Here is a 22032-nt window from a genome sequence, read left to right on the forward strand (position 1 = left end):
TTTACTGAAATCCGGAGAGGAGCGAGAGACTCGCGTGAACTAATTCAATCGCTGTTGGCAAATCAGAAAAGATGCGTACTGACATTGACCAGGTGCAGCATGCAGTGTCTAACATCAACCAAAGAGTAGATAATTTAGAACGTAAGGCGTCTGGCAAGGCGCAACAAATCGTGAAAGAACTCAGTGTCTGAAAGCGTATCACGCGAGCCGCGTTCAAAAGTATCGATACACGCATTGTAAATATCGTCTCGGAAAATCAGCATCAATATGAACAGCTTCGTACAGAACTGAAGCAGTGTACTGAGAACCGTACAGAAAGCAGTAGTGAGGCGACGGAATCGGTAGTATCATCCGACATAGTGGTGGATAAAAGTCCAGAGGTAACCAAGTATGTTATGCAATCTTCCGTGGCAGTTGCGGAAACACAAGAAAGTTATGAGTTTCAACTTGTATGCCCACAAGAGGTTGGGTAAGTATTTTCCGATCCGAAACAGATACAAATGGGAGGAGTAAAGTTGAGAGAGATGAGCGAAGCAGGTAATGTGCGTTCACAGCAGACAATGGTGCGAGAAGTGGTAACTGAGCGTATACCGACAGAACGGCAGTACGCGAATGACGCAATAACTGAGCAATTTACGGCGACACATGTACCAAATTCTCAATTTACGAGTTATAGTATAACAGGCCATGTACTGCAGGTCACTATGCAGCAAATACAAAGACAAAACAAGGATCCAGTAACGGTAAATTTAAACGTATCTTTCAGTCCGATACACGAGGAACGGTACGGTTTAAATAATTGCACACCACTGCATATATGCGATGCTAATGTCATCTCAGGATCCAAATGTGGTAAGATGAATAGAGGAAAACATGACGCATTTGAAGGAACGGAAAATGTCGCGAAAACACAAACGCCATATGGTGCACTAGAAAAATTTGATGATGATCACTTTTTGACAGTCAAAAAATTCCAACATTACAAAGAAACCGGGAACGGCTTACACCCCCGCACGTTTATACATCAGTTCCAGATCGTTTTTCTAGAGCATTAGCAGCTTAGTCATAAACTTGGCTGCATTTGTGGTCATATGGAAGGCGCAACAGTGGAAACCATGCAAAGAGTCGCTGCAAACCGTCAGTCGTATGAACAATTTAAGTCTGCGGAGCGATACTGCTCCACGGAAACCAAAAGTAGGATAAAATGTGGATTGTTGCAGAAGGAGTCATTCGAGAATTCGGGAGAAAAGAAGCCAGCTAGATTTTTTGAAGAAATGACGAAAAAGAATCTGTGTTTAGACAAACCGTACACTGATGGGGAACTGATACGTATGTGCACAATGAATTTACCCTTGTGTTATCAGCAATTGTTGGCTGGCAGAACAGGAGATAATATAAAGGCATTTAAAACGATGTTAAGAGAACTTGAATTCATCTTTAGTGAAGATGAGGCGAAGAAACAACGTGCAGTGGTAGAAACCAATGGTAGGGGGAAAAATAGCAACCGATTGGACTTCAATGATGCTTACAATGGCAATAATAATGTTGGGAAAGGTAATCGTTTTGGAAAGAATAGAAATTGCCCTTGGAATAATAATAGCTATGGTTTTGGAAACTCACACAGGTCAAACAATAACTATGGTTTTGGCGAGCCGCGGAATTACAGTAATGGCTTTGGTCCCAGACACTATAGTGGTAACTATAATTCCCGATATGATCGCTGTGTAATTGAAGCAGGAAGGTTTAGAGGTTTTCCGCCACGAAACCCAAGTTATTTAGGTGGAACTGGGATGCCTAGAATGCAGAAAGGTTGGGAGGATCAGACTTCAGCAGGACAACACTCGTGAAATGAACCGGTACAGTTGAGGCCACCTAACCCTGGTAAAAGACAGAATTGACGAGGTGAACGCTACGAAGACCGGTCACAAGCGATTCAATCGCCAAATGAAGTTGATTTTATAATTAAACATGTAAATAAACTTAGCTTTGATCAGCAAGATTCTGAAGTAGGTTTAAGGGGTGATCAGATACAAACACCAGGATGCTGGGAGACAATTGACTGGGGATCGACCGATAATGAGGAACAAGAGTTGTTAGCACTTTATACAGACAGCTGTACAAAAACTGGTGATGACCAAATTGTGAAGGATGTAGTTCAGACAGTAGAGACAAATGGTATGCCAAGAGGATAATGCACCATTGACAACACCAGTATTGATACCCAAGTCATAATTAAATTACCACCGGTACCTTGAGTACAACATCAACATCTAGTAAAATTGGCACTCAGTAAAATGAAGGCTACGGCGTTAAAATAAGTTCTTTTCGGTATACAAAGGCCCTATGGAAGTAAGTAAAGTGGTTCATGATAATGCAGTCGAATGGATTAACCTAAAAACAGGAAATTCATTGGGCTTTCAGTATGTGAGTCACTTGAAATTATATAAAGGGTAAAACAACAAATATTAACTCCACAAGAAAAATTAGTGGTATCAAATATCCAGAGTCCAATAAGAGCAAAATCAGGTAAAAGAGTAGGAAAGCTAAGAAAATGCACACAAATAAAACATTTTAATTTGTACTTATCTCATTAAAATAAATAGGATAACTTTCTCACTAGATCAAGAGGATAGTTGTGAAGGAAAAACAGTAAAGTAAGAACTAAAGTAGCTCTTCTGCAAACTAAATGTGTTCTGGGGAAAGAGTAGAGAGCAAGGAGGAAGACAGAGATCAGTATGTGGATAGTTTGACGAAACAGTAGTAGTTTCTCTCTTAAAATGTAGTGTAAAGTAGAACGAAGTTGACTTTTGTGGACAAAAGGAAGCCAAGAAGTAGGAAGGAAGTAAAGAATTTGGTAAGAAGGAGAGATTCATTTCTGGTTTGTTCCGTCGAGGACGGTGAACGTATAGTTGAGGAGATATTTTGGGGGAAAATGAGAAGCACACATGATTTGTGGAAGGTACCAAAATTTGATATTAAAATGGAGATATAAGGAAGACAAATATAAAAGATCGTTAGGAGGTAAGAATTAAGAGAGAGAATTGAATTATTAAGCAAAGCAAGAAACATGTTGTTTCGTGGAAGAAGGTAGACAAAGGGATGTAAGTTTAACACTGGAATGATTTCAATAAGAAAGAGTCTGATGGGAGAAGAAAGGAATATAAAAGTTTACTGTTTAGAAGAAGGAGAAAGGTATAAGTACAAGTGAGACGAATGAGCTCTAGAACAATGCAACAGAGCAGTAGAGAAAGTTTTTGGAAAAAAGGGGGGGGGAAGTATATTGTATTTTGATGTTCTGTTACAGCTAATGCCGAAAAGAAGAGATTGCAGAGAAAAAGATACTGGAGTCGGAGTCAAGGTGCAAAGTTTCATGATAATATGATGTACTTGTAGTTAAAAAAAAAGGAAAACGACTTACTAACACACTAACCTTCATCACCATTAAGTTTCCTTTTACCATCCATCGTGATGAAAATGAGGAAACCATAAGCTTTACACGAATGATAAAAACATGTGTTTATGGAATGGGTATAAAAGGTGTAAATTTATGTAGACAGTAATAAGAAAAATTTTTTATCATTTAAATCAGGAATCTTGTAAAGTCTATTAATAATTTAGTGTTCCTAAAGCTTTTAATGTATTTTAAGGGAGTAAGGGTTATGATAAGGTAGGTAATAATATCGTGTAAATTAGAGAAATTTGAGGATATAAGAAAATCAAGATAGACGAAAGTTTGGAAAAATATTGCATTATACATGACGTCGTCAAGCACGATGCAGCATTATTGGTGCCAGAGCGACAGCAGAACTGAGTAGAGTAGGTAGGCGTGAGAGGAAGGGACACTGAGTGTGGATGCCTGGTACAACAGCTTTTGAGATGTCGAAAGAAGGTGCCTTGGTGGAAGCAACAGTCCAAGAGAATACCACCTCTGTGGAAAAGTTTGGAGATTTACAACGAATCCTGGATACAGTCAACATGTACCATGATGTGATGTGCACTCATGCTCATAAATTAAGGATAATTGCAGACTGTTGTGCCACACAACGTGGCACTACACAAAACTGCCGCTAATAGCATAAGCACATAGGGAACACACACGACACAGATCTGTGAGTCCGCGGTATTGGTGATAAGTTGAGAAAACCGTCCCGAAACGCATGTGCTACAAAACGCCACTGTTTCCTGTGCATGTACCCCTACATCAATATAGGATATGATCACCGTGCACACGTACAGAGGCCACGCAACGGGTTGGCATACTCTGGATCAGGTGGTCGAGCAGCTGCTGGGGTGCAGCCTCCCATTCTTGCACCAGTGCCTGTCGGAGCTTCTGAAGTGTCGTTGGGGTTTGAAGACGTGCTGCGATACGTTGACCGAGAGCATCCCAGACGTGCTCGATGGGGTTTAGGTCTGGAGAACAGGCAGGCCACTCCATTCACCTGATATCTTCTGTTTCAAGGTACTTCTCCACGATGGCAGCTCGGTAGGATGTGCGTTATCATTCATTAGGAGGAAGGTGGGACCAACTGCACCGCTGAAAAGGCAGACATACTGATGCAAAATGACGTCCCCATACACATGACCTGTTACAGTTCCTCTCTCAAAGACATGCAGGAGTGTACGTGCACCAATCATAATCCCACCCCACACCATCAAACCAAGACCTCCATACAGGTCCGTTTCAAGGACATTAAGGGGTTGGTATGTGGTTGCTGCTTCACGCCAGATGAAAACCCGGCGAGAATCACTGTTCAGAATATACCTGGACTCGTCCGTGAATCTGGGACCACTTTTCCAACGGCCATGTACTGTGTTCTTTGCACCAGGCTTTACGGACTCTCCTGTGACCAGGGGTCAGTGGAATGCACCTTGCAGGTCTCTGGGCGAATAAACCATGTCTGTTCAGTCGTCTGTAGACTGTGTGTCTGGAGACAACCGTTCCAGTGCCTGCGGTAAGGACCCGAGCAAAGTTACCTGCAGTACTCCGTGGCCGTCTGCGGGCACTGATGGCGAGATATCGGTCTTCTTGTGGTGTTGTACACTGTGGACGTCCCGTATTGTAGCGCCTGGTAACGTTTCCTGTCTGCTGCCATACTGTTGAGATCACACTTTGTGGCACATGGAGAGCCCGTGCTACGACCTGCTGTGTTTGACGAGCCTCCAGTCGCCCTAGTATTCTACCCCTCATAACATCAATATGTGTTCTTTGAGCCATTTTCAACACACAGTCACTATTAGCACATCTGAAAACGTCTGCACACCTACTCGTTGCGCCGTACTCTGACGTGTGCCAACACTGCTCTGCGTATGTGGACTGCTGCCAGCGCCACCGTGCGATGACTGCAGGTCAAATACACCACCTGGTCACACCTCGAGGCGATTTAAACCCGCAGACCACCCACCAGAGCGTTGTTTCACCACGTATCAACATTACCCTTAATTCATGAGCATGAGTTTGTAGTCATGTGAATACCACAAGCGATTTTTATAACAATGGTTTTGCGAAAGTGTTAGGCACTTAGCATTTTGTCACAAACTGTTTAGAGCAGCATAAGGAGAGATGATGGATATCCACCGAACCGGAATGGAGGCGGACATGTTACATCAAGGACGAACGAATGTTTAAATTCACCAGAAGAAGAAGGGCGCATTTCTGTAACTCGAGGTTCAGAATGGCTGAAACTGTTATCATACCATTCGAAATTCAGCAACTGTGAAACATCCCCTGAACACTCATTGGATTGAGCAAGAGAACGATGAAAGGCTACCCAAGCTATCTTGATGAACAACGTGATGCAATAAAGGATACACAGCGATTTGAAGGAAAGTACCATAAGAACAGATTATACAATAACGATGTTAAGCAGGTCTTAAATCCCAATTCCCAGTCCAGAGAAGAACGAAGGCACAAGTGTGAGGCCAGCAAGATGCGACAAGAACAGAAGACTCCACGCAGAGGATTTGGAAGAAAGAAGAGTCTGGACCAGAAGAAATCAAGAAAGCTTTCTAAATCCCCTCCCATACAAGATCATCACTGCACTTACCAACCAACAATGGATCCAATTTTAACTGTTCTACCACTACAAATGTCCGATATTCCTTGTGGTCAGTTGCAACACTTTCGGATGTCACACCAAAAGATGGCAGATGACTATTCATATGGAGAACAAGAGACGAATTGACCAACGATGAATCGGCATAAGGATTCGAGGAATGAGAAAGATAAGTTTATATGCTCCTAAGAATAAATATCTCATACAATTTCGCCGTGGGCGCTTGCGGAATGGATAAAGGCAACCAAGAATTCACGACAAGCTCATACCTCCGGCAACCCTTCCCTCCGATGACTGTCATTCCATACTCAGCAGAGACATGTCGAGGCGCATGAAAAGGAGAGTGACGACTTCAATGAACCACGTTGAAGATCTATGAAAAAGAACTGTCTGTGAAAGACTAGTATCAGATTAAACTGAAAAAAGGAAAAATTTATGAACACTCAAGGTTTGTTGTTGTTTGAAAATATTTAATTTTTGAGGCTTTTGGTGTATAAGAAACGGATCTTTGTTAATAGTTTTAAGGATTTAATCTTGACATATCAATAATATTTCTGTGTAATTCATATTTTGCAACATGTCTAAGTTAAGAAAACCAAATTTCAACATTTTCTTTGGAAGCTAAGATTCTAGGATGTAATGTGACGGTTAAAATATAGAATATGTAAAGAAAAATGGATTTAGCAAGTTATGAGAAGGGTACAGTTAAGTATAACATAAATCAAAAAATTATTATAAGAAATGAAACTTTTTAAATTACGAGGGCAGTTCAATAAGTAATGCAACACATTTTTTTTCTCGACCAATTTTGGTTGAAAAAACCGGAAATTTCTTGTGGAATATTTCCAAACATTCCCGCTTCGTCTCGTATAGTTTCATTGACTTCCGACAGGTGGCAGCGCTGTACGGAGCTGTTAGAATAGCGTCTGTAATGGACGTGCGTTGCAAACAACGGGCAGTGATCGAGTTTCTTTTGGCGGAAAACCAGGGCATCTCAGATATTCATAGGCGCTTGCAGAATGTCTACGGTGATCTGGCAGTGGACAAAAGCACGGTGAGTCGTTGGGCAACGTGTGTGTCATCATCGCCGCAAGGTCAAGCAAGACTGTCTGATCTCCCGCGTGCGGGACGGCCGTGCACAGCTGTGACTCCTGCAATGGCGGAGCGTGCGAACACACTCTTTCGAGATGATCGACGGATCACCATCAAACAACTCAGTGCTCAACTTGACATCTCTGTTGGTAGTGCTGTCACAATTGTTCACCAGTTGGGATATTCAAAGGTTTGTTCCCGCTGGGTCCCTCGTTGTCTAACCGAACACCATAAAGAGCAAAGGAGAACCATCTGTGCGGAATTGCTTGCTCGTCATGTGGCTGAGGGTGACAATTTCTTGTCAAAGATTGTTACAGGCGATGAAACATGGGTTCATCACTTCGAACCTGAAACAAAACGGCAATCAATGGAGTGGCGCCACACCCACTCCCCTACCAAGAAAAAGTTTAAAGCCATACCCTCAGCCGGTAAAGTCATGGTTACAGTCTTCTGGGACGCTGAAGGGGTTATTCTGTTCGATGTCCTTCCCCATGGTCAAACGATCAACTCTGAAGTGTATTGTGCTACTCTTCAGAAATTGAAGAAACGACATCAGCGTGTTCGTAGGCACAAAAATCTGAACGAACATCTCCTTCTTCATGACAACGCAAGACCTCACACAAGTCTTCGCACCCGATAGGAGCTCACAAAACTTCAGTGGACTGTTCTTCCTCATGCACCCTACAGCTCCGATCTCGCACCGTCGGATTTCCATATGTTTGGCCCAATGAAGGACGCAATCCGTGGGAGGCACTACGCGGATGATGAAGAAGTTATTGATGCAGTACGACGTTGGCTCCGACATCGACCAGTGGAATGGTACCGTGCAGGCATGCAGGCCCTCATTTCAAGGTGGCGTAAGGCCGTAGCATTGAATGGAGATTACGTTGAAAAATAGTGTTGTGTAGCTAAAAGATTGGGGAATAACCTGGTGTATTTCAATGCTGAATAAAACAACCCCTGTTTCAGAAAAAAAAGTGTTGCATTACTTATTGAACTGCCCTCGTATAATTGTCATGATAAAAATAAAGTTGAGAAAGTCCTCAACTCGTGGTCGTGCGGTAGCGTTCTCGCTTCCCACGCCCGGGTTCCCGGGTTCGATTCCCGGCGGGGTCAGGGATTTTCTCTGCCTCGTGATGACTGGGTGTTGTGTGCTGTCCTTAGGTCAGTTAGATTTAAGTAGTTCTAAGTTCTAGCGGACTGATGACCAGAGATGTTAAGTCCCGTAGTGCTCAGAGCCATGAACTGCACATAGTAGCTCATGATGTGTGCCTGTAACTCTTAGGCGTCTGGAGCAGCACAAAATGTCCGATTGGGTGACATGAACTAGGAAGGAGTAAAGTGCCGAAATTTCGATTTAGTTTGATGGTAGGCCCTTTGCGATTAGGAGAAATAGTTTCCACAAGATGAAAGGAACACTCCTATTTGTTAAAAAAAGCTATGATGTGGAACACGAAAGGACCAAGGTGGGGGACAGTTTTGCTACGAGAGACACAAGACCGAAAATTTCGAGGACTCTCCTCTGAACCAACGTCAAGTGCAAAACAGGGCGCATCTTGCTCTGTATGACGCAAAGGAGGAATTTTGTGTTAACTCTGCATTCACTTCGGCTGACATTCAGCTAGATATTAGCTGTAGCGTCGTTGAGCTGCAACAGCAGAGAACCGAAACAGCAACGTAGTTAATTGTTCTTGCGAGAACTGAGAGGGCATTGTCATATGCATGCTGCTTCATCCATGCATATGCATAGAACCATATTCGAAGACTAGGGATGTTTTATCTCCTAACGAGAAACATAGGACAGTTTCTGCTGATAAAATCAGCAAAGATCTTTTTATTAGCTTTTATACGACTTTCAGAGGACGAGAGCAGCTATGCAGTTGATAGCTCATCGCAGCTAAGGTAAATACCGCCAGTAGAGGGGTAAACTTGTTGGTTCACCAGCTTACATCCACTGTGAACTAGAGCGACCTTGAGTAATGCTTTTCTCAGCTAGTCACAAAAACTAACCATCCTCTATAGACTTGATGGTCATGCTGAATCGTACTGAACTTAGAACCGGAATCGGATGATTTGTTGTAATATTGGCCAACTTCACGATGTAGTGGTAAGAATAATTTTGTAGAGAACCTTCTGGTTAAAACTTGACATTGTTGTGTTCAGAATTATTTCGATTAAACAGGGCGTGATGCGTTATCTTGACAACTGTCCTAACCTTGTCATCTTCAGTTGAGTGAATTCGTGTACCTTTTCGACAATAATCCTGAATTAAAAGCAATTTGAGTACAGCTATACACCGTTATGCTCTGTCATAGAATAAGGGTCCGCTCCTATTCCCAGTCATTTTCTCTTTTGATGCTAACGCACTCACTGGGTATTTTTGCTAATGTCTGACGATAGAAAGGAGTGGAGTGTCAGACTTATAAACTGACATTTAGTTAGTTTTATATGTAGTTTTGTGTTTTAATGTTTCGTTTATATATAGTATTACGGATGTTATACACCTGTATTTTTAAACTTGTGAGCCATATGAATAAATAAATAAAGAAAGAAACTTCCATACAGTGCTCTGCTGCAGACACACGTTCGCAGAAAATTCTTCGTCAAGTTAGGGTCAATGTTTCATATCAGTAGTCCTACTTTAGTCAGGAATACCAGCTTTGCCTGTTGTCGTTCCAACGTACGTCATAGATTATTTTGGTTCCAAGGTACCAGAATTCCTTCACTTCGTCTACTTTATAGGTCCCAATTTCGGTGTTAACTTCATCGCTAAGCTCACTTCTGCTATTCCTTTGTTTTACTCTCAATCCGTATTCTGTACTCATTAGAATGCACCTTTCAACAGGTATGTAATCTTACCACTGCTATCCTTTCACTCTGACTTTTAAACCCACTCATGAATCTTTAATTTCTGCTTTGTCTCTCGGATGTGTTGTTCGAACAACAGAGGCAACAGACTGCTTCGTTGTTTAACGTCCTCTTCAATCACAATAATTCTGCTTTTGTCTTTCGTTCTTGTTACGCCCACAGACTTTTCCTACGCCTCACACCCATATTTCTGTTGTTTTCGAAAACCTTGCACTATTTTACATTGTCGGACACTTTTTCTAAGACGACAATTAGTATGAACGTGTGTAGTTTTTTCTGAAGTCTTGATTTTGTTATAGAGCCCAACTTTCGAACTGCACATCTCGTGCCTTTACCTTCCTCAAGGACCAAACGTCATCTAAAAAATGATCAGTTCATCAGTTGTCTACTCCATTCTTCTGTATATTAGTCTTGCCAAATGGTTCAAATGGCTCTGAGCACTATGGGACTTAACTTCTGAGATCATCAGTCCCCTAGAACTTAGAACTACTTAAACCTAACTAGCCTAAGGACATCACACACATCCATGCCCGAGGCAGGATTCGAACCTGCGACAGTAGAGGTCACTCGGTTCCAAACTGAAGCGCCTAGAACCGCTCGGCCACCCCCGGCCGGCTAATCTTGTCGCTTCTACGATGTATGCAGATGGTGGCTCTCGTCCACATACTGTATCCCCAAACATTACATTAGAAATCCTACAGTCCAACAAAAGCAATTTCAATTGGGGACGATCCCAACGCCAGGGACCTAATATGGCGGTGTTTCTTCGCCTTCTTAGACAGACGGCAAACCTAGTTGACCACAAGTTACGCACCATTCGGCTTGGAATGGACATAAACCTGGGCGTTACCATCGTCGTGAGACCTTCTCCTAGAAACCCGCAACTTTCCCGTCAGAATATAGACGCACGCACGTAGCTCCTCCACACACTCGCTACTTCTCACATACTACAGCCACCCACATCTCCACCGCTAACCTAGCTCCCGTCTCTCTTTTCCTCCCTTCCTACTCTTCTCTCGCCGTCCTACTCTTTTTCCAACTCGGGCGCGCAAGCGAGCCGTTAGCGGAATACATTATGCAGATGACCAGCGCCGGAGATAGGTGCGGCTCCTTGTGTACGCCGGCCGCGTGCCGCTCATGTAAATACATCACGCGGACGAGCTTCCGCCGGTCCGGGCCCGGCGAAGGAGAGGGAGTAGGGGGCGGAAACGAACGGCCCTCTCGGAGGGAAGGGCGGCCGATACAGAGCCCGAAATAAAAGAAACTGCCGAGCCGGCGACACGCCGACCGCCCCGCCCCTTTGATATCTGCGACGGGAGAAACTGTTGGTCCGAACACTGTGCGCTGCGGGCTGGCAGAGGGGAGGCTAGCGAACCGAAAACGGGGCGGCAACTCGAGATTCTGTCGTCAGTTTCGGAAGGGAATGCAAGAGCCGCCTTTCATGCGGTCACAGCACGGAGACATGAACACAAAGTTTTCCCTCTACAAGGTTGTCTTCAGTTTTTCGAAAGAAAAGGGAAAAAAATACCTCACTGCGTCACATGGTTTTAATCTTCAACTTGTGAAGCTCCTCTCGAACAGTCTCTTCGAAAATAGTTTTTCCTCTTCTTGTCGGTGATAGATCGTTTCAACGTTAGTATGACGGGCAGCCAAACGAAGACTGAACACCTGCCACAACGGTACTGTGGAGTGGGTCTAATCAAGTTTAATCACCACACGTGTTAAGACATTTATTCCACTGGAGAGAGCCGGCCGCTGTGGTCGAGCGGTTGTAGGCGCTTCAGTCCGGAACCGCGCTGCTGCTACGGTTGCAGGTTCGAATCCTGCCTCGAACATGGATGTGTGTGATGTCATTAGGTTAGTTAGGTTTAAGCAGTTCTAAGTTCTAGGGGACTGATGACCTCAGATGTTAAGTTGCATAGTGCTTAGAGCCAATTGAACCACTGGAGAGACTAGACGACCAACTCCCGTTCCGTAGAACGTGATCGGCCGTTGACGGATCCACAGCCGCACCCAGTCTAGTCCGACTGAAATCAACGTCCTCGCACGTCTTCCTTCAGGTTGCCAAGTATGTGAAAAGCACGCGTTGAGAGATTCGGGCTGTGTGGAGTGTGTTGCAGTGTTTTTCCCAACCAAACCGCTGACGTGTAGCCTTCGTACGATTGTCAGAGGGGAGGCGAACGTTATCGTGCAACAGGACGGATGATTCCATCCGGCAGCATTCCCGACAACCCGAGGGCAAATGGCAAAGGCGACAGTGGAAAAATCGCGCATCATCCCCGTGAAAGAAATCCAAAGCTGTTCAGGTAAGCACTACAAGTTACAGATGGGCAAAACTGTTCTTTTCAGAGATCGGATCAGAACTGTTCACTCCCTGAAATGAACTAGCTGTTTTTCATGACTCACCACTCATTCACAACAGAAAATAAATGGAACGCACATTGCCCTTTAAACTTGGTTTATTCCATTACTATACCTGTATTTTGATCTTATTTGATCCTATTTTGAAGTAACACCGATAATGATTAAGAATTTTGTATTGTTTGTCGAAATTTCCACGATATGACAAAGTTTTTGATTATTGATTTATTTTGCACTATCGTGGTTTTTTGGGTGATCGGAAAATGTTGTAACTTGAGATTTACATTAACAATATATTTGGCTATAATGTATTAAAATTTCATTAACCTCGTACAAATACATCGCAAGCCATATATTTTTAAAGTGAACATTTCCTTCCAAAGTCGCCTAAAATCGCAAAATCCGTACTACAATAAGAAAAAAACATATAATTTTGACTGTAAGACCAAAGTGCTGCATATAGCCTTCCGCAGAATAAAACAAGGAAAAATTGGTGTATCACTTTTGCTATACATTTATCGGTTCGCTCATAATTAAAGTGTAAATTCGAGTGACCATAATAAAAAATCCTATAGTAAGAGGAGCCATCAGGAACGTAATCTGATCAGTTTAAACAAATAAAAATAAAATAAAAACAAATGATGTATACATAACGTAATTATGTAATATACATAACGGTATTACTACGAAGAACAATATCCAGTAGAGACGAACTCCGATGCAGAGGCGCTGAGTCAAGCAGGTCGAGACGCGAGCTGTATTACTGCGCGAGCTAAGACCGCAGAGACCAGAGTGACACCTGAGCTGCTTTGCTCAATGCTCTGGCTAGAGTCGAGAACGGTGGGGTGAGCGTTGAGCGGCCGAGTTCCGAGGGTGGGGGGAGCGGTGAACGGCCACCACTCACCCGCTCGGAGACAAATCGTCCGTTCTCCTGCGAGCAGGTTGTTGCAAGTAGTTCTTATGTTCTCCGCTAGGAGGCTCTCTGTCCTGTTGCTCGCATCAACTGCCCAGAGGGCGGGACGTGCGACTGAAACGATCGCTGACGGAGTGCGAAGCTAAGTTAAGGTGCGCTGCGCCAGACACTGCACGCGGCAGAGGAAGCACAGAGATGGCACGGCATGTGTGAAACACAAAATCCAATGGGGCACTGCACAATGCAGGCAGCCAAGGCAGAAGCAGGGTAGAGGCCGGCGCTGGCTGTGTTGTGTGGCGTGTAGTGTGCTCTGACCAGCAGAGGCCCCACTGGTCTGCTCCCACTCTCTCTCTCTCTCTCTCTCTCTCTCTCTCTCTCTCTCTGCTGTGGGAAACGTTTGGAGCTACCGTTCTTTTTTTCTGAATCACTGATTGTTCACTCCTTTGAAAGATTCAGCTCTATGAATTAGTTCAGGAGCAGATCGCCCATCTCTACTACAAGTGTTCCGCAACACCCTGGCTTCGTCTGTCCGACCACTGGGGTTTGGGCGAAGAGCGCGGGGGTTGGTTGGACGCGGCTTGAGAAGCGGGTGTGACGTGCCGTGAGGGTGACGGGATGAGTTGGCATAGTGGAATAGCAGTGGCAGAGCGCCTGTATTGGACGACGCTGTGCGCCCTCTTCCTTGTAGCGGAACTGAAATTTGTCAGTGGTCACGAACTCTAGGATTTATTTAATTTATGAACTGAATGAGCTATTACATTTTAAACCTCATGTTTAGAAAAAAAAACTTTAATTTTATAGTTAATTATCTCAATTTTTACCACAGTTTTAAACAGATTTGGAAAATTCTACAGTTTCATGCACCTCTAAATGTGATTTGTGTGCTGCGCAAAATTCATTGAAGAATCTCTCTTATTTATGAAGAAAAGTGTAACTATAACAACAAATACAGCCAATAGCAAGTGAAAAAATGATGAAAAGTCACACTTAAAAAATTTATTTTGTTATGTTTTTTAACTTCCACAGCTACTAGTGTGAATCCTGAGTCCTTCCTGGTGATGCTGACAAAGGTTTATGAATTTATTTGTAAAAGTATAGACAGTGGAAATTAAAATGTCCTGTGGTGCCTCTCCTGCTCCAAATCGGCCATTTGACGTTCTACCCCCCCTGACTTTCTGTTCACTGGTTTGCTACAGTGCGAGTTGGTACACATCCTGTGGTACATAATAATGGCATTGAAGAACTTATTAAAATTTCTTGCTGTAATTTTAAAAGTAGTTTCGGGTGTCACTACTTTATTATGTCTGGTGTTGTGTTGTGGACTGAAGTAATATAATAAGTTTGTGTCCAGATTGGGACGATATCGATTGTAATGGTTGTTTGGTGAATACTGATAGTCGTTATTTTTCCGATGACCAGAATTATTGCCTTATATAATCTGATAACACAGCCGCACGGAAATTATCCATTGAGTCTGGTTTCCTGTGAAAGCAGTTCGTCTGAGTAGTTCTGAGCGCTATTTTTTGCTGTATGATAGTGTAAAATTTCAGTACTGCTTGCTTTGAGCCGATGAACTTTTTTGTTTTTATAAACTAATTGTATTCCTTTAAACTGTGAAATTTTGGCTGATTCTTAAAATCATTTTATCATTCGTAAATTCATTTTATCATTTCTTTCTTAAAATAATTTATTAAGAAATTCTATTTGCTTAGCTGTAAAATTTTGGGCAGATTACTGGCCAGATAATTTTTATTCCAAAAATTACTTTCTTTTCGAATGTCTTAAGTTGTCATACTGCATGCTACTCATCCAGACCTCGCAACACATGACTCAGCCGTTCAAAAGTAACAAAACATGCGAGGCGATCCGATTAAAACTTCAACTCTCATGACTACTTCGATCTCCAACGGCTTTCCCTGTTAGAAATTACTGTTCAATATTCTTTCGCCACGTGACCGTAAAATTTAGTTTACATTTATCACTTTCGAATAATTGCTCTGACCCGGTGTTCTGGACCGACCACATCTGTAGAATGCTCTTTAACGACTGCGCTCAATAACAACCAACCGTAATACTCGTTTATTAGCCCAGAGCTGCTTAATCGAGCGTTCTCCCACCTCACACACGTATTCGTTCTTGGATCGACAGAGATGCAATAACAGTGACCACATGTGGCGTAGTGCTATTGCTTCCATTAACCGTAACCACATTAGTGCCATATTCAGCTCCAAAGTGAGGTTCAAAGGTGGGGTCGTGAGGGTCATGACGCTCCCCCTCCCCCCCCCCCCCCCCACCCACACACACACACCCACCAGATTCTTTTTACTGGGTAGCGGGTAATGACTCAGAGTTGTTCCAGTCAAATACGAAGTCTGTTGGTAGTGAAGCACAGGGAGCGCCAATTTGGATTATTTAGGACAGGTTTTCCATTTCCGCAATTCGCACCACAACCAAGGGAAACCTCGCTAGAACGTAGTTTGTAACCGGTGATGGGAAGAGCTTCTTCTGTAATTCATAAATGACACATTCTAGACCAAAATATGGCAGCCAGGCATAAGTGAAACTGTGTTTGTTTATGTGTATACAGATTACTGTCGACTATTTGATTACTGACACGTGCTATAAAGCGACTGCGGACGGACAATCCAGCACATTGAATCACATCAGGAGCTACTACCTGAGTACAGGCCTGTGTTGCATGGGAGTTTACGAATTCGATATTCTTCGATATTTCACTGTCCACCTCGTCTTTTTAATTTTCCCCAAACCCAAGACGGGTGAGCGTGGAGGCCATTGTGTGATTTATAAAGATCGGCATATTGTATGATGGAAGTATGCGACTTTTCAAACGTTCGTAACATAATTTATTATGAAAGAATCCACACTAATTACTATAAACATTCACATTAATGTTTTGGTGTAATAACTCCTATCACAAATAATCTAACACGAAACTGTTTGTGAATTGCTGTTATGTCTAAGGCGGCAGTGAACACGTCGAAACCAGAAACTCGAATGTTTCTAATAATTTGTAACGATCTTGACGTAGTGACTAATTGTCTAGTCATCCAGTGTTTACTGGACGACTGACTTAATTATCTCCAAATGGTATGTTAACAAAATGTGTTTTTCTTATTAGTTCCCCACAGTCGTTTAGTGAACAAGTATGAGCATATAGAGTATCAGACCAATTGTGTGATTGGATTGAAGAGTTCCTAGATAACAGTACGCAGCAACAAAGTTGGTCGAAAAATTGAACGGTCCACAGATAACTTAGTCTTGGTACTTACTTCCTTCTTGCAGATGAGAGTAGATCGTAGCTGAGCTCTCACTGCATTAGCTTTGCTACACCTCGCTTCCAGTTCTTTCACAATGTTGCCATCCTGTGAGAATATGCATCCTAAGTACTTGAAACCGTCCACCAGTTCTAACTTTGCTCCTCCTATTAGGCACTCAATCCGTTTATATCTCTTTCCCACTGACATTACATTCGTTTTGGAGATGCTAATCTTCATATCATAGTCCTTACATTTCTGATCTAGCTCTGAAATATTACTTTGCAAACTTTCAATCGAATCTGCCATCACAACTAAGCCATCCGCATATGCGAGACTGTTTATTTTGTGTTCACATATCTTAATCTCACCCAGCCAGTCTATTATTTTCAACATATGATCCATAAATAATATGAACAACAGTAGAGACAGGTTGCAGCCTTGTCTTACGCTGAAACTACTCTAAACCATGAACTCAATTTACCGTCAACTCTAACTGCTGCCTGACTATCTATGTAAAGACCTTTAACTGCTTGCAAAAGTTTGCCTCCTATTCCATAATCTCGTAGAACAGACAATAACTTTCTCCTAGGAACCCAGTCATATGCCTTTTCTAGATCTACAAAGCATAGATACAATGACTTCAAAAACAAAACAAAAATTTAAATAGCGAGCCGTATCCTGTAGAACGCGACGACACTGTGCACGCAACTGTTTATAACGATTACAGCTCGCCATCATAAGATGACGGTCAAAAACGCGGAGAACACGTCTTTGAGAGCAAATCGCGTCACGGCACGCCTCAGTCCACTACGGGATGGGGTCCAGTGCGCTCAAGAAGGAGTGCGTTGTATGGAACATTCTGCGGAGTTAAGGATAACGTTCATTGTGACTGTCGTTGAAGGCTGCCAGGGAAGTGTAAAGCCTCCATTCAGCCTTAGCAACCTACCAGTTGGGTTTACATGCAACCGGGGTAGGAATCAGCAAACGGATAGCTCACGGGAAATGGTTGCTTGAGTACTTGTCAGAGAGAATAGACCACTCGAGATGAGGGGCAATCTGGGCAGTGCAGAACGAGGGGTCCAAATTGGAGGAGGTGGGCCTAGAGTCTGAAAGAAACGTGGATGACCCAGTGTTAGATGAGGTTGAGTTGACTGAGAAAGTCAGCCGAGAGGGAACCTCTCTAACAGGTTCTACAAAGCCCCAAAGGGGACGGTGGGTGTTAAAGTCGCTGAAGAGCAAGAAGATGAGAGGAAGATGACCAATAAGGGCCGAGCAGTTCTAGGCGCTACAAATGGTTCAAATGGTTCAAATGGCTCTGAGCACTATGGGACTCAATTGCTGTGGTTATCAGTCCCCTAGAACTTAGAACTACTTAAACCTAACTAACATAAGGACATCACACTCATCCATGCCCGAGGCAGGATTCGAACCTGCGACCGTAGCAGTCCCACGGTTCCGGATTGCGCGCCTAGAACCGCGAGACCACCGCGGCCGGCTCTAGGCGCTACAGTCTGGAACCGCACGACCGCTACGGTCGCAGGTTCGAATCCTGCCTCGGACATGGTAGTGTGTATGTCCTTAGGTTAAGTTAGGTTTAAGTAGTTCTAAGTTCTAGGGGACTGATGACCTCAGAAGTTAAGTCCAATAGTGCTCAGAGCCATTTGAACCATTTTTTGACCAATAAGCTGGAGTAGTTCTGCCCTGGTGATAACGAATTACGAAGTGATGTAGACTTTAGAAAGACAAAAGGTGAAACGATGAAGAAAAGTAGACTGCAACTACACCTGGGTGTTCAATGAGATGGTGTGGGTATGGACGTCATCTCGAATGAGCAACATGACTTCCCCCATGAGGTAAAATGACGTCCACGAGGAGGAAATCAATGTGGACCGGAAGGAAACACGAGACGGTGAAAACAACTGGACGCTGCAGTTCCAAGAATAGCCGTAATTTCTCCTTGTTGGATCTAATTCCAGAACATTCCATTGGAGAAGACTCATAATGGGGAATGAGGAGGAGGGAAGAAACGAAGAGCATTCGCCTCGGCGGCTGGCGAGGGCCACCCTTCGAAGACTCACTGCTACAGGGCGCAGAGGCTGGAGGATCTTGTTCCATGATCGACGGAGGCGTCGGCATTTTTCCTCTATCGGTCTGCAGATGGCAGAGCAGAAAAACGGTTGATGGTGTACACTAACGAAATGAGTATCTGACGGGAGAGGATATCGTGCAGCGACACCGTTGAAGAGGGCCTATGAGTCAGGAAAGGAGAAGGCCGTTTGCCCTTGTTCGATTTCTTCGAGCCTTTACGATTGACAGACGAAGACTCAGATGTTTGTTGGGTGGAGGGACGCAAAAAGTCTTTACAGGAGTGTTCCTCTTGTCCTTACTGGCCTGCCGGCTTTGTAGCAGGTGATTTCACTGCCGTGGGTGAAGACTTGGTGGCTTGTTCTGCAGTTGTAGGAGAAGGGAACGGAGCATCTCTTCTACAAGTAAAGCATTTGGCCGTGATTTCACTGCTGCAGTACTGAATTGTAGATCGCAAGTCTGTATGGCCATGTCCATCGTGGACAATGGCATAGGAAGAATGGTACTGTAAGTACCGGATGCTAAAATGCAGGGCTTTCGACTAGCCAACAACTTGTGAGCGACAATGTAGAGTACTCCTCCATGTGTATCTCCTGGACGGCCCACTCATCGAGATACACAGGATACTCTCGTGATGATACAGTGGGGAGAAGAAGGTGGGTAATACCCTCATGATCATCTCTTCTACAAGTAAAGCATTTGGCCGTGTTTTCACAGGACACACAAGTGTCGTTATAACGTTGACACTGGTAGCAGCGCACCGAGTTTGGAATGTACTTCGTCGCCTACCTTAATCTTCGACGGAAGCGTTACTGGATCAAATATGAGAAAAAAGTGTGTCTTTAGGCATTAAGTTTGCTCAACCTTTTTCATTACCCAATGGACTGCACTGATGCCCTGCACAGAGAGATAATGTTAGATTTCCCCTCAGTCAGATCATTAAGCAGCCGAGTGCTAACAACGCCACAGGAAGAATTCAGCGTGCAACGGGCCTCGACACGAATGGTACAGCCTTGGAGGACCAAAAGTGGTACCGTCTCCGATGACGCGTTCGACTGGGGAGGAGGGGGGGGGGGGGGAGGGGGCACCTCAGTTGGGCTCAACCTGCTGTAGGTACCTGTTCACACCTCATGCCTCATGTCACATCCCCCAAACTCCAGACAGAAGGACCAGTTGGAAATGGGATGCTGACAGCGCCCCTGGGTCTGGCCTGCACCAGAGGGTACGTGCGAACCCCACCTGTCTAAGTGGGCCGGGAATTACCGATTACCCACTCACCTGTTAAGTGTCAAACGCGCAGGACGGCCTTCAGGAGCGCATGGGGCGGAAGAAGAAACAAAGAGAGACCTTAAACGCAGATGCGGAGGAAGGGGAGCAGATGGAGAAAGTAGACAGTAGGAAAAAACCGACGAGGGAGTGTTCTGATGCCACACTATTGAAACTTGAGGGCCGGCCGTTGTGGTCGAGCGGTTCTAGGCGCTTCAGTCCGGAACGGCGCGATTGCTACGGTCGCAGGTTCGAATCCTGACTTGGGCATGGATGTGTGTGATGTCCTTAGGTTAGTTAGGTTTATGTAGTTCTAAGTTCTAGGGGACTGATGGCCTCAGATGTTAAGTCCCATAGTGCTCAGATCCATTTGAACCATTTTTTAAACTTGAGATCGCATTCGCAAAAATACCCAAGATATGTTCTCCAAGGAAGTGGAAAAAGAATAGCAGAGGCATAGACACGCAGCATTGAAAGGGAAGAGTTGCTGCAAATTCCGGGGCCCTGTCGTAGCCCAGCACGAACTCACCAAAGACTGGTGAGCCTCCTGAGGATGTGGACAAATTTGGGCCATAAATAACTATGTTACTAAACGAATCTCTTTTGTAGGGGCACGTGCCAGCAACTGGAAAATCTCAAATACCATTATAGTAAAACAAAATTAAAACATAGACCCAAGACAATCAAAATCATAGGGCCCGATTTCTTTTGTAAATGCTCTAGCCAAATTACGAGGAAAGCTTCTGTGCCGCCATCGAAGGGACCACAGACAGGTAGTAGACATCAGCCCACTGCAGAATGGTTTCAGTAAAGCAAAATCCACAGAGGATCCGATAAATGACGCAACGAATGTTGTGAAAACCTCAGACGACAAATGTGTTATAGGAAAATGATTGATATATCTGGAGTCTTTTTAAAAAACTGAAACAGAATATTTTAGGTGTCTCTATAACAGTCTATGAGATTAGCAATTAGAATGTCTTGGAAAGAGAATTGTGAACGACATCATCAAAGGCTGCCCATGTGGCTCTGTTTGTGATCCATAGTTCTGGGATGTTTGCATAGAGCCATTACTGAACCAGCTTCAGTCTAACAAACACTAGAGGCTGCCTCGCCTACGTAGACTATTTGATAATTATAGTGTCTGCTAACACAAGGGCTAAATTAGAGGAAACCAGTAGGGCAGTTGTTGAAAGACTAAGCAGCTGCTGCGTGGAAAACAAACTAACGATATCAAGGCACAAAAAGTTTTAAATGTTACTAAAGGCAACGTAATCAATAACGATAAATCGAAAAATGTAAATAAATCATCAACCTGTGAAAATGAAAGAATTGCAGAGGTATCTTGGAATGAACATCGATGAAAAATAAAACTGAATGGTAAGGACAACACAGGCTCTACCGCGAGCACGGAGAAGCGTGATCCTGCGCCTGACTGGTTTATATATTACAACTTCTACTCAGGCGCTGCTCGTGATATTAGGCTCACCACCTCTAGGTCCAGCAGTAAGAAAGAGAGGGGCACAAAACTTGCTCAGAAATTGCAAATATGACAAGGTAAGGGAGATATGGGTGGAAAAGCCGCACCGAATAAAGAAATAAAAGCAAGCATTGACAGAGAATGACAAGAAATTTGGACAGGAAGGAGAACCTAAAATTTCTACATCTACATCTACATCCATACTCCGCAAGCCACCAAACGGTGTGTGGCGGAGGGTATCTTGAGTGTTCCCGGGTTCGATTCCCGGCGGGGTCAGGAATTTTCTCTGCCTCGTGATGGCTGGGTGTTGTGTGTTGTCCTTAGGTTAGTTAGGTTTAAGTAGTTCTAAGTTCTAGGGGACTGATGACCATAGATGTTAAGTCCCGTAGTGCTCAGAGCCATTTGAACCATTTTTTTGGTATCTTGAGTACCTCTATCTGTTCTCCCTTCTATTCCAGTCTCGTATTGTTCGCGGAAAGAAGGATTGCCCGCATGCCTCTGTGTGGGCTCTAATCTCTCTGATTTTATCCTCATGGTCTCTTCGCGAGATATATGTAGGAGGGAGCAATATACTGCTTGACTCCTCAGTGAAGGTATGTTCTCGAAACTTCAACAAAAGCCCGAACCGAGCTACTG

This window comes from Schistocerca serialis, chromosome 2 (genome assembly GCF_023864345.2).
Source record: "Schistocerca serialis cubense isolate TAMUIC-IGC-003099 chromosome 2, iqSchSeri2.2, whole genome shotgun sequence".
NCBI classification, from domain to species: domain Eukaryota; kingdom Metazoa; phylum Arthropoda; class Insecta; order Orthoptera; family Acrididae; genus Schistocerca; species Schistocerca serialis.